This window comes from Dryas octopetala, chromosome 7, assembly GCF_963921425.1.
Source record: "Dryas octopetala chromosome 7, drDryOcto1.1, whole genome shotgun sequence".
NCBI lineage: Eukaryota > Viridiplantae > Streptophyta > Magnoliopsida > Rosales > Rosaceae > Dryas > Dryas octopetala.
In genome coordinates, this window is record NC_141372.1 from 18,874,038 (window position 1) to 18,887,291 (window position 13,254).

Sequence of the window (13,254 nt, forward strand, 5' to 3'; positions counted from 1 at the left end):
GTTACTACTTCTTCTGGTTTTCGTTGGTTTGTTTTGTTTGTTGATGATTGCACTCGAATGACGTGGCTCTATTTGATGCGACATAAGAGTGATGTAGCTGCAATATTTCGCACTTTTCACCAAATGATTAATACACAATTTTCTGCATCTTTACAAGTGCTTCGGTCTAATAATGGTGGGGAATTCGTTAATCAGGAGTTACGCACTTATTTTCAGACTCATGGTATTTTGCATGAAACCACGTGTCCTTACACTCCACAACAAAATGGTGTGGCTGAACGGCGAAATAGACAGATTCTTGAAATTACACGGCCAGGCTGCCCTCATTGGTGCACATATGGGGCCACAATTTTGGGAGGACGCCATTACCACGGCTGTTTATCTTCTCAACCGTGTGCCTACTCGTGTTTTGGAATTTCAGACACCGTTAGATACATTGGCATCCTCTATACCTCTTCCTTCACGTCTTACACTTCCACCCCGGGTATTTGGTTGCGTCGTGTTTGTGCATTTACAGAAGCATATGCGTACTAAGCTTGATCCATGTGCTCTCAAGTGTGTTTTTGTGGGTTATCATCCCTTACAGAAGGGATACAGATGTTTTCATCCTTCTACTGGTAAGTACTATGTTACCATGGATATTTTTTTTTTCTGAACATGAGATGTTCTTTGCTTCTCCGCTATCTCATTCCTTGCTTCCGAGGGAGAGCACTACTATGGAAGCTTTGAATTGGACAGAATTATTTCCGGATTCTATTCCAACCGGTCCGATTCAGGATCCGATTCAGGACACCACTATGGGTGAACATGAAGAAGGGACTGCTGAAGCCACCACTGAAGTCGTCAACCAGGTCCAGCCGAGTGTTAGTGTGGATTTGGATATTGCCGAAAGCCCTTCTCTCACTTCATCAACAGTACCCACTCCCAATTCTCCTCGTTCTCCTCGTGCAGCTATTCCTGAGGCAAGTATAGATTTTGTGATTAATACTAACAATATTTGTGAACATGAGCATGTTGAGGTTGATAGGTATCAGTTGCCACCAAGGAGTAATCGAGGAGTATCACCACCTGATAGGTTCTCACCCGAAGCTGTGAAGAAGGTGAAATATCCTATTGCTCAGTATGTATCTACCCATAGGCTGTCAGAGGCTTGCCGAGGATTTGTCAGTAATATGACTGTCGTCCATATTCCCACTAAAGTTCAAGAAGCCTTGTCAGATCCAAAATGGGCCACGGCAATGACTGAAGAGATGACAGCACTAGAAAAAAATCAGACTTGGGAGTTGGTTCCGTTGCCAGAAGGCAAACGACCCGTGGGTTGCAGGTGGGTATACACTGTTAAGTGTAAGCCGGATGGCTCAATTGATAGGTATAAAGCTCGGCTTGTTGCTAAAGGGTTTACCCAGACCTATGGGATTGATTATCAGGAAACCTTTGCTCCTGTTGCAAAGATCAATACCATTCGGGTTTTGATATCTCTGGCTGCAAATTTTGGTTGGCCCTTGCAACAGTATGATGTAAAAAATGCATTTCTACACGGTGATTTACAGGAAGAAGTGTATATGGCGTTACCACCAGGCTATGATGCTCAGAACGGCTCTAATGTTGTATGCAAACTACATAAAGCTTTATATGGTTTGAAGCAGTCTCCACGAGCCTGGTTTGGTAGATTCCGACTTGCCATGAAGAAATATGGATATGAACAGAGTAATGCAGATCATACTCTATTCTTGAAAAGAGTGGGAGACAAATTAACAGCACTCATTATTTATGTAGATGATATGGTGGTCACAGGTAATGATATTGAGGAGATGAATAAATTGAAGAACTATTTGTCGTCTGAGTTTGATATGAAGGATTTGGGTGGCCTCAAATATTTCTTGGGAATTGAAGTCGTCCGGTCTGAACAAGGCATCTTCTTGTCTCAACGGAAGTACGTGCTTGATTTGCTAGAGGAAACAGGCATGCTTGGGAGTTAGCCGATTGGGTCTCCTATTGAACAGAACCATGGTTTAGAAGAGCTTTCTGATCAAATTCCAGCTGACAAAGGACAATATCAGAGGTTAGTTGGGCGTCTGATTTATTTATCTCATACTAGACCTGACATTGCGTATGCTGTGAGTGTTGTGAGTGGATTTATGCATAATCCAGGGAAGCAACACATGGAAGCAGTTGTAAGGATTTTGAGATATTTGAAATCTACACCAGGAAAGGGTTTATTGTTTTCAAAACATGGGCATGTAGATGTTTTGGGATATACAGACTCAGATTGGGGGGGTAAAGGAGATAGGAGAAGATCAACTTCGGGCTATTTTACCTTTGTTGGAGGTAATTTGGTCACTTGGAAGAGTAAGAAGCAAAAGGTTGTCTCACTATCTAGTGCTGAAGCTGAGTACCGGGCAATGGTGAAAGGTATGTGTGAATTGCTGTGGCTTAAAAGGCTTATGGGGGAGTTGGGTTTTTCCTCTGAGAAACCAATGAAGTTGTATTGTGATAATCAATCAGCGATTAAAATTGCTGAGAACCCGGTTCAGCATGATAGAACGAAACATGTGGAGATTGACAGGAACTTTATCTATGAAAAGTTGGAAAAGAAAATAGTTGAGATACAATATGTCAGTACTACAGACCAGTTGGCAGATGTGTTGACCAAGGCTGTATCAAATTCGGTTTTTAACGATTCGCTCGTCAAGTTGGGCATTTGCGATGTCTATGCACCACCTTGAGGGGGAGTGTTGAATCGTTGACTAGTTTTGTAATTGAATATCTTGTAATTAGGGAATTCCCAATTGTTATGGGATTGTATTTTTCCTTCCTAGAATAGGCTTTTGTATATTCTATAAATACCTCTTATTAGAGGCATATGGTATACTGAATTTTAAAACCCTAAATTAACTTACTATGTTTAAATTCCTCTCATTTAAGATGTATGAAATCTCCACACTTGGATATGAATCATGAGAATATTTTCAGTTTTGGGTAATTAGTTAATTAGAGAATGATTTTGGTAATCAATATGTATAATATATTCTTGAATTGTAATGTGTTACTTAATGCAAGCTTTGCCACTTTTGGTGGCTTCTTTTATTTTTGCCTCTGCTCTAACCAATGTCTCCGTTTGGGAGTCAAGTCAATAACAAGGAGGGCTTATGTTGGATGGAAGGTGCATTTTTTTTATTTTTGTCTTCCAAAAATACATTCACTGCCATCTGATCTATGTTGCTCCTCTTTTTATTTTTCCTTTTTTATGTGTCAATGAATAGCTGATTTTAAGATAGAATAAAATGCAGTGTGTTTTCGTAAAAGCCGTTGGATTTCAAAATCACCTAGGCAGTCATTTCCGCAACTCAAGCCAAATGACAGAGAATTGGTGAGTGGAATCCCTAAGCTAAAATCAAGACCATTGAAATCACCGACCTCCCACCTGGTTCTTTGATCTCTCACTTCATACCCTTTTTTGGTTTTTTTTTTTTTTTGAATATCTGATTTCTCTCTCTCACTTCCCTCTTAATTTTATTCTTTGGTTCCTTGGATGAGCAGATGTCTCCTGTCTTATGCCTAAGAGATCTCTTTCAAGGATTCATTATAGAGGTTGGCTTAACAGGGTACGAACCTATGTATATATATATATATATATATATCTGTGTGTGTAATTGTATAGCTCATTAAAAATTGGGTTTTTATTTTTGTTACCTGAAATACATTTCTACAATTTTGGTATTTGTTGATTCCAGCTGTGTATATATTCAGTGTGTGTGTGTGTGTGTGTGTGTGTGTGTGTGCTGGTTTTGAATATTAGTTTTTGTGTGTTCTTTGCTGCATACAAGTTTGATCCTGGCATGATTATGGCTTTCTAATTGCTTGAATGTAGGAGTGGAATCCAGTTGATGGTGAATAGGCATAGCTACATATAAAGAAAACTGGTGAATAGGCATAGCTACAGATAAAGCAAACAGAGGAAATACAATAAGGAAATACAATCCTTTATTTTTTTTTGAGTGATCTTCTCTCTAATTAAAGAAATAAACGTCTATCAAAATTCCAGACTGGTGAAGACGGTTGACTAGTTGAGGGTTCTATCAGGTAAAGTTTTTGCCATAATTAATGCAATATGTTCATGAAAGATGTAACAATTGTATGTGAAAGATGTAATTTTCTTTGGAATGTTGATGATTGGCAGCACACCATATCTCAGGTGACCTTTTACACTTCATCACTGCATGATATTATTTCTCCTCAAAACTTTCTAGTAGTACTTTATATTTTATAAATTTAATGTGTTTAGATTTGATTGAGATTTGTGAACAATATTTTGTCAGACAAATTCTGTTTCAGTCCACATTATATATGTATATACAAGAAAGCATTTTCTACTGCCATTGTTACTCTTTTGATAGTGGGAAGCATATTGAGCTTCATATTGAACCTGAATTGACTCTGGAGTTTATGATGGCATCTAATTATCTCTATATATGAGCATATCATCTCTCCCCAGCCTCTTGGGTTACTAAGTCTGGTTCTAACGTGTAAGAAAACTTCTTGGAATGGTTTCTTGAGATATAAAATTATACATATATGTTTGTTTAATTTTAATTGATTAATTTTGATTGATTATTTTTCAGTTAGGTTGGATTACTAGGAAGAAAGAATTTGTTGGTGAGGTTGGTGAAGATTGCAGATAAAGATAATGAGAAGTTCTTGTTGAAGCTCAAGGACCGTATGGATAGGTAATCAATTAATTCACATCTCTTAGCTTGTTTAATGGGTTTCTTGAGAATGTTGTGTTTTACATGTGTATGAAGAAATGCATGTATCTTGGCCAAAAAAAAACAAAAAACAAAGAAGAAATGCATGTATAACCCATTTGCGTTGGTTTTTCTCTGTATTTCAAACTTTTAACTCAGAGTTGGACTTGAATTTCCAACAACTGAAGTGCGGTTTGAGCATTTGAATGTTGAAGCAGAAGCTTAATTATGTAGGAAGCAGGGCATTTACCTACAGTGTTCAACTTCTTGATCTCTCTCTCTCTCTCTCTCTAGATCAAGGGTGGCTAGGAAGCCACATCATGTAGTACCACAAATATGGTACAATAACATGGTCCTCCTAGCATTACCCCTCGAGTAATATGTTAAGAGGTAATTCATCTTTTAATTAAATAAAAAATATATGACCAGTTTTATGCATAATATGGATTCTTGCTCTTATGTGTAGCTTAAACTGATCACCTTATTGTACATAACACTTTTTCTCTCTAAAGGGGTTCTTGAATTAGGTACATATTCTTCCAAGTAGAAAGAAACCACTGCCACTCCTTCATGATTTAAGTGGAATTATCAAGCCAAAAAGGTAATTAGGCAGTACATGATCTCCACATACCAGAGTTGACAGTGAGAGAAACTTTGGCATTTTCAGCAAGATGTGAAGGGGTCGGACCACGTTATGGTTGTTTTTTTTTTTTTTTTTTTTTTTTTTTTTTTGTCATTCATGTTATCGTTGGTTAAAACACTGTAAAAGTTAACATATCCAATCTATTTTGAAGAATTCTTGAAAATCTGAGTAGGTAATTTGCATTTGGGAAATTTTCAGAAATGTTGGTAGAATAAAAAGTTTATACCATCACCAATACAAGGTAACCCCTATAGGTAAGAGAAAACAAATACATAAACAAGGACCCAGTGAGGGCAAATATGTTGAGGATGATAATAATATTCAGCATTGCACAAAAGCTCACCCACAAAGTACTCATCACACCCATCCAACGATCACTCACCACACCCACAACAGCTCATCAAGCATCCAGAACAGCTCATCAGAATATTCCCACAATAAGAGTGTGGATAATGACTGAGCCCACATATATTTCATACCCATTGTAAAAATATCTTGTAACGGAACTATTTCTTGTAGACTCTAGAATACTCCTATCAATTATATATATAGACTCTACTGTATATACAAAAACATATGAGATAAATTTATTCTTCAATACTGCTCTCTCTCTCTCTCTCTCTCTCTCTCTCTCTCTCTCTCTCTCTCTCTCTTCTGTTATCTCTTTTTCATTCTTTTCTATTTTTTCTCTTACTCTGCTTAAAACCTTTTATGGTATCAGAGCCACTGCCTTACAGCACACAGATCCAAAAATGCCTAACCAAGCAGAATCTCCCAGCCCCATCATTACCTCTCCTGAAACTACCTCCCAATCTCTCCAATCCTCTATCTCTCCTCAACACATAGCCACCCTCATACCCATTAAACTTACCACCGCAAATTTTCTCTTATGGAAATCAGTCATTACTCCAATCCTCGAAAATTATGATATGTATGGTATTATTGATGGGACTGACATTTGTCCACCCAAATCTCTACCCAACACCACAGATCCAAACCCAGCCTACACACAATGGGTCAAAAAAGACCGTACCTGTAGAATATGGCTCAATGCTTCATTGTCTGAGTCAGTTCTTTCCTACACCGTTGGATCTACATCAGCTCGAGGTTTATGGGTTAACCTTGAGCGTCGGTTTGCCACAATCACCAGATCTCATATTCTTCAACTCAAAAGCAAGCTTCAAAATATGCAAAAGGGTGACCAGATCATGACTGACTATCTTCAGAAAATCAAAGAAATTTCTGATGCTCTTGCAGCTGCTGGTGAACCTTTGTCCGATTCTGACCTTATTGCTCACACTCTTCACGGTCTTCCTCCTGATTATGACGCATTCTCTACCTCCATTCGCGTTCGTGCTGAACCCCTCAATCCTGATGAACTCCATGGTTTTCTCCTCAGCGAGGAGATTGAAGTTGCAAAGAGGACCACAGCCCTACTCCCTACACCAGAAGTCCACACTCACACTCAAGCCTTTTCAGCCATCACTTCTCAAAATAGGCCCAACCCCTCACAAAATAGAAACACCCGTGGCCCACATTCTTACCACCACCCACCCAAGCCCTCTTTTTCCAAAACCTCATTTCCACCCCAAAATCAGTCCACGTTTCCTTCCTTCTTCAGACCTCACCCTCCATCTCGGTTCAACAACTCCAATCCCACCAAAATTCGTTGCCAAATCTGTAATGGTAATAATCACTCTGCTATTAACTGTTATCATCGCATGAACCATGCTTTCCAAGGCAGAGTTCCAACCTCCAAACTTCAGGCCATGGTTGCTACCTCTGGAACTCACCCTACCCCTCCCACCTCATCTTCCAACACAGTTTGGTATGCTGACTCCGGTGCAACAAACCATATCACCAACGACCTCTCTCATCTCTCTCTTCACTCGGCTTACCCCGGCTCCGACAAAGTCGCTGTTGGTAATGGGCAAGGTTTGGACATTCACCATATTGGCTCTTCTCAAGCTCTTTCTTCCAACTCTGGCTCTCTCTTTAGTCTTACTAACATTTTACATGTTCCTTCAATTTCCCATAATCTATTATCTGTCCACCAATTTGTTAATGATAACAACTGTTTGCTGATTTTTTCTCCTTCTGGTTGCATTGTCAAGGATATTCCTTCGGGGAAAGTTCTGTTTCAGGGCCCTACTGATGGCAACCTTTATCCTATTCGATTGTCTTTTCCTCATCAACAATCTCCAACAGCCTTCATCAGCACAACTGCCTCCTCCTCTCTCTGGCATCAACGTCTTGGCCACCCATCTTCCTCCACACTGCAACACCTTCTCTCCCAGCATCAGCTCAAGGCTTTACATTCCAAGAACCATTTTTTTTGTTCTTCTTGTCAACTAGGAAAAAGATCAAAATTACCTTTTGTTAAATCTCTTAGTACCACTTCATTTCCATTGGAAATCATACACACTGATGTATGGGGTCCTGCCCCAATACCTTCTGTTAGTGGTTTTAAATACTACGTAATATTTATTGATGATTGGTCTCGTTTCACCTGGCTCTATCCTTTACATTCCAAATCAGATGTATTTAAACTTTTTCAGCACTTCAAACTTTTAGTTGAGAAACAATTCAACCTTCCTATTAAAGCTTTGCGGAGTGATAATGGTGGTGAATACACCAGTTCCTCTTTTCGCAACTTTCTAACTAGCCATGGTATTGCTCAGCAATTTACTTGTCCCCACACTCCCGAGCAAAATGGCATGGCCGAGCGAAAACATCGCCACATTATTGAGCTTACCCGCACCCTTTTTGCCCAGTCTTCACTACCTCTCAAATATTGGGTAGAGGTAGCTCACACAGCAGTTTATCTAATTAATCGATTGCCCTCCTCTTCTCTCCAAAATATCAGTCCTCTTCAAAAAAATTTTCATTGTACTCCTGACTACACCTTTCTCAAAGCTTATGGATGTGCATGTTATCCTTGGCTTAGGCCTTATTCACATCACAAATTTGATTTTCGCAGCTGCAGGTGTATATTTATTGGCTATGGTACCAATCAAAAGGGCTACCGTTGCCTTGATCCATCTTCCGGACATGTATATGTCTCTCGTCATGTTGTCTTTGATGAAAATTCATTCCCCTTTAAAGCCGCTCCACCTGCTCCTACTACATACTCTCCTGCCCCTCTACATCACCCCATTGCCTTACCTCTCCCACCCGCTTTCCAGCAACCTCCAATACCAGCACCTTCTTCTCCAGCTCCTTCTTCACCCTCTCCTTCCAGCTCTTCTTCCTCCTCTGCTCTTGATTCCACTTCCTCTCCACCCTCATTATTGCCCACTCCTCTATCTCAATCTCATTCCCCTCCACCTTCCCCTCCCCGCCCCACAAACACTCACCCAATGCAAACTCGTGCCAAAGACGGCATCTATAAGCCCAAAGCCTTTACCACTCGTCACCCTTTTCCCTTCCGCTCTCCTTTCTGCCAAATCATCTCCTCCCATACCCTCCACCTATCATCAAGCTGCTAAGGATCCCAATTGGATGGCCACTATGAACACTAAAATTGCAGCCTTGCACCAGACCTCCACATGGACCTTAGTTCCTCCCAACCCCACTCAAAATCTTGTGGGCTGCAAGTGGGTCTTTCGCCTTAAGCAACGAGCTGATGGGTCTATAGAGCGGTATAAAGCTCGTTTGGTCGCCAAGGGCTTTCACCAACAAGCCGGCGTGGACTACACTGAGACATTCAGCCCAGTTGCTAAGCCCCCCACCATTCGGGTCATTCTTTCCATAGCTGTCCAACATGACTGGCCTATTTCCCAACTTGATGTTTCTAATGCATTCTTACATGGGCATCTCCATGAAGATGTCTTTATGGTCCAACCCCCTGGCTTCCAAGATCCACTCAAGCCTCACTATGTTTGCAAGCTTCAGCGCTCCCTATATGGGCTTAAACAAGCCCCGCGGGCTTGGTATGAAGAGCTTCACAATGGGCTTTTATCTCTGGGTTTTCAAACTTCTACAGCTGATCCATCTCTTTTCATCAAGATTGATCACTCTGTTACTTTCCTCTTGGTGTACGTTGATGACATAGTCCTTACTGGCAGCTCTTCCTCCTACTGTCAACATCTGATTTCTCTCCTCAGCTCCAAATTTGCCATGAAAGATTTGGGTCCCCTTCATTACTTCCTCGGCCTTGAGGTACATCGTGATTCTTCTGGCTTATTTCTTTGTCAGTCTAAATATACAACTGATCTTCTTTCTAAAACTTCTCTGCTTCAAGCCAAACCCTTCCCTTCACCCTCCACCATTGCTAAATTAGACACTTCCACTGGTGACCCTCTCTCTGATCCTACCCTTTATCGTTCCATTGTCGGGGCTCTCCAATATCTCACATGGACTCGTCCTGACATTGCATTCTCTGTCAACCAAGTGTGCCAATTTATGCACAATCCCAGAAACCCCCATCTCACAGCTGTCAAAAGAATCCTTCGGTACCTTAAATCCACTCCTGATTATGGCATATCCTTCACCAAAGGCACTCCCACACTCACCATTTATTCGGACGCCGATTGGGCTGGTTGTCCAGTAGATCGGCGTTCTACCACTGGTTACTGCATCTTTTTTGGTAACAATCTCATCTCTTGGTCTGCCAAAAAGCAACCTACAGTTGCTCGCTCATCCACCGAGGCCGAATATCGAGCTCTTGCTCATTCTGCAGCTGAAGCTATTTGGCTATGTTCTCTTCTGCGGGATCTTCACATTTATCTCACTCACCCTCCCCTCTTCTACTGTGACAATATCAGTGCAATTGCCTTGGCTGCTAATCCAATTTTCCATGCTAGAACCAAGCATGTTGAAGTTGATTATCACTTCATTCGGGAACTTTTTACCAGCAAGTCTATCAACATTCGTCATCTTGAATCATCTGCTCAACTTGCTGATATATTCACCAAAGGTCTACCTTCCCCACGATTCAAAGAATTGAGCTCCAAGCTGATCACTCGACCTCCTCGCATCAGCTTGCGGGGGGATGATAATAATATTCAGCATTGCACAAAAGCTCACCCACAAAGTACTCATCACACCCATCCAACGATCACTCACCACACCCACAACAGCTCATCAAGCATCCAGAACAGCTCATCAGAATATTCCCACAATAAGAGTGTGGATAATGACTGAGCCCACATATATTTCATACCCATTGTAAAAATATCTTGTAACGGAACTATTTCTTGTAGACTCTAGAATACTCCTATCAATTATATATATAGACTCTACTGTATATACAAAAACATATGAGATAAATTTATTCTTCAATATTGCTCTCTCTCTCTCTCTCTTTCTGTTATCTCTTTTTCATTCTTTTCTATTTTTTCTCTTACTCTGCTTAAAACCTTTTAGAGGACATGTAAAGGGATATAAAGGATACTATCATTTTTCAAAAGAATCTAAATATGCAGGATACGAGAGCATTAAACTAAAATAAATTAATAAAAACTTAAATATATAAACATGTGAAATAGACATATATGTAACTTAAACAAGATTTAACAAGAAATTTGGTTTTATTAGGGAATCAATATGAACAGGATTTCTGATTACTAGCAGAGATAGAGAGCCATATGAACAGGATTTCTATTGCTAATGAAAAACATAGAATTTAAAGAAGTGGGTTTGATAGCATAAAGATTATAGTTACTAGCAGTGGAGATAGAAACCTAGTGTTTAAGGTGTCTTCCTAACAAAAATAGGACTACAAAATTCATGAAAGTGTTTGACAAAAATAAAGGCACCCAGCAATCTTGCTATAAAAATTCTATGAAAGTTTTTAACCGTCTGTCAACTTTCAGACTAAAACATAATGGCATATGAAATTATATAAAAAACATCAACGTTAATAGGGCCTAGAAAATCAAACCATATTGATACAGCAACTTCAGGTGGAGAGAATGCCTCATAAAACACATGAGAATGCCTTTCTGCTTCTATGGCCTCGGAAGCGGCCTCTGTAGAGAAGATTCTGCACAGAACACATGTTGTAATAAACCCCTATAAACCAACCATAGTTCTACTTTGACCATTTGACTTCGAAAAATCAAGGGAATAATTTCTAATAATTCTCCAAAATTTTCCAAAAATTATAAAAAATTCTATAAGTCACCTTAAAATTAAAAAAACCATAAAGTAAATCTAGAAAATAAAGTTAGATCTTTACATATGTATGCATTTGTTTTATTTTTACATATTAACTAACTTGTTTTGCACTAATTGCACTGATTTTCGCAAATGCACTTGTTATAATTTTACGGATACACTAATTTTTTTTTACAAGCACTACAAGAAAAAAATATTTGGGCGACGAACTCAAATTGGTCACCCAAAGAGGTTTTGGGCGACGAATTCAAACATTTGTCGCCGAAACCAATAAAGGTTTGGGCGAGGAATAATTTCGTCGCCCAAAGTGACTTTGGGAGACGAATACAGTGTTCGTCGCTTAAAGCACTTTTGAGAGACGAATATTGTATTCGTCGCCTCAAATTACGCCCCAAAATACTCTTAGACCATACTTTGGGCGAGGAATCTATATATTCGTCGCCCAAAGTTACTTTGGGCGACGGATATGTTATTCGTCGCCCAAATAGAGTTTGGGCGACGAAATTATTCCTCGCCTAAAGTGACTTTGGGCGACGAATATATATTCCTCGCTAAAGTGACTTTGGGTGACGAATATATTATTCGTCGCCCAAATAGAGTTTGGGCGACGAAATTATTCCTCGCCTAAAGTGACTTTGGGCGACGAATATATATTCCTCGCCTAAAGTGACTTTGGGTGACGAATATATTAATTCCTCGCCCAAAGTCACTTTGGGAGACGAATCTATAGATTCCTCGCCCAAAGTCCAGTTCATTTTTTATGTGCATTTATATTTAGGTATAAAAATACAATGCGAACATGTTTTCAACTATCTGAACCGTTTATTTTTTAGTTCCCTACTCAAAGATCATCCCTGCAAAAATTTAGCTCAATCAAAGATGTAGAAGTTAGGTAACGATGGTCGAATTGATGAACGATCGTGGGTTTTCTAATGATAATTCAATGGCTAGCTGAATTCTGATTTAGCTGATTTTTTGCAGAGATGATCTTTGAGTATGAACATAGAAAATGAACAGCTCTGATTGTTGAAATCACATTGTGGTTTTCACAATAATTGAAACGACAAAGTTTCAACGAAAGAGTTAATAAAATTATATTCTTTAAGTATTGAAACCGTTCATTTATATGTAGATGAACATATCTTGATCGTGTTTTCAACGATCCGAACCGTTCATTTTTTAGTTCACTACTCAAAGATCATTCATGCAAAAATTTAGCTTAATCAGAGATGTAAAAGTTAAGTAATGGTGAAATTATTTTATATTTGTATATATTTAAAATTATAAATATTATTTAGTAATTAAGTTAAAATTTAGAATCCTATTATATATTGTTAAGTATACAATCTTATTATAATAATTTATTATATATATTTAAATACTAAAATATAAATTATAAATTAGCAAAAAATAGTATTAATTAGGCCTATACTTTGGGCGACGAAGATATATTCGTCTCCCAAAGTGACTTTGGGCGAGGAATACATGAATTCGTCGCCCAAAGTCACTTTAGGAGACGAATATATATTTCCTCGCCCAAAGAGACTTTGGGCGACGAATATTTGGATTCGTCGCCCAAAGTCACTTTGGGAGACGAATTCATGTATTCCTCGCCCAAAGTCACTTTGGGAGACGAATTTATAGATTCCTCGCCCAAAGTCCAATTTATTTTTTATGTGCATTTATATTTAGGTATAAGAATACGATGTGATCGTATTTTCAACGATCTGAACCGTTCAGTTTTTT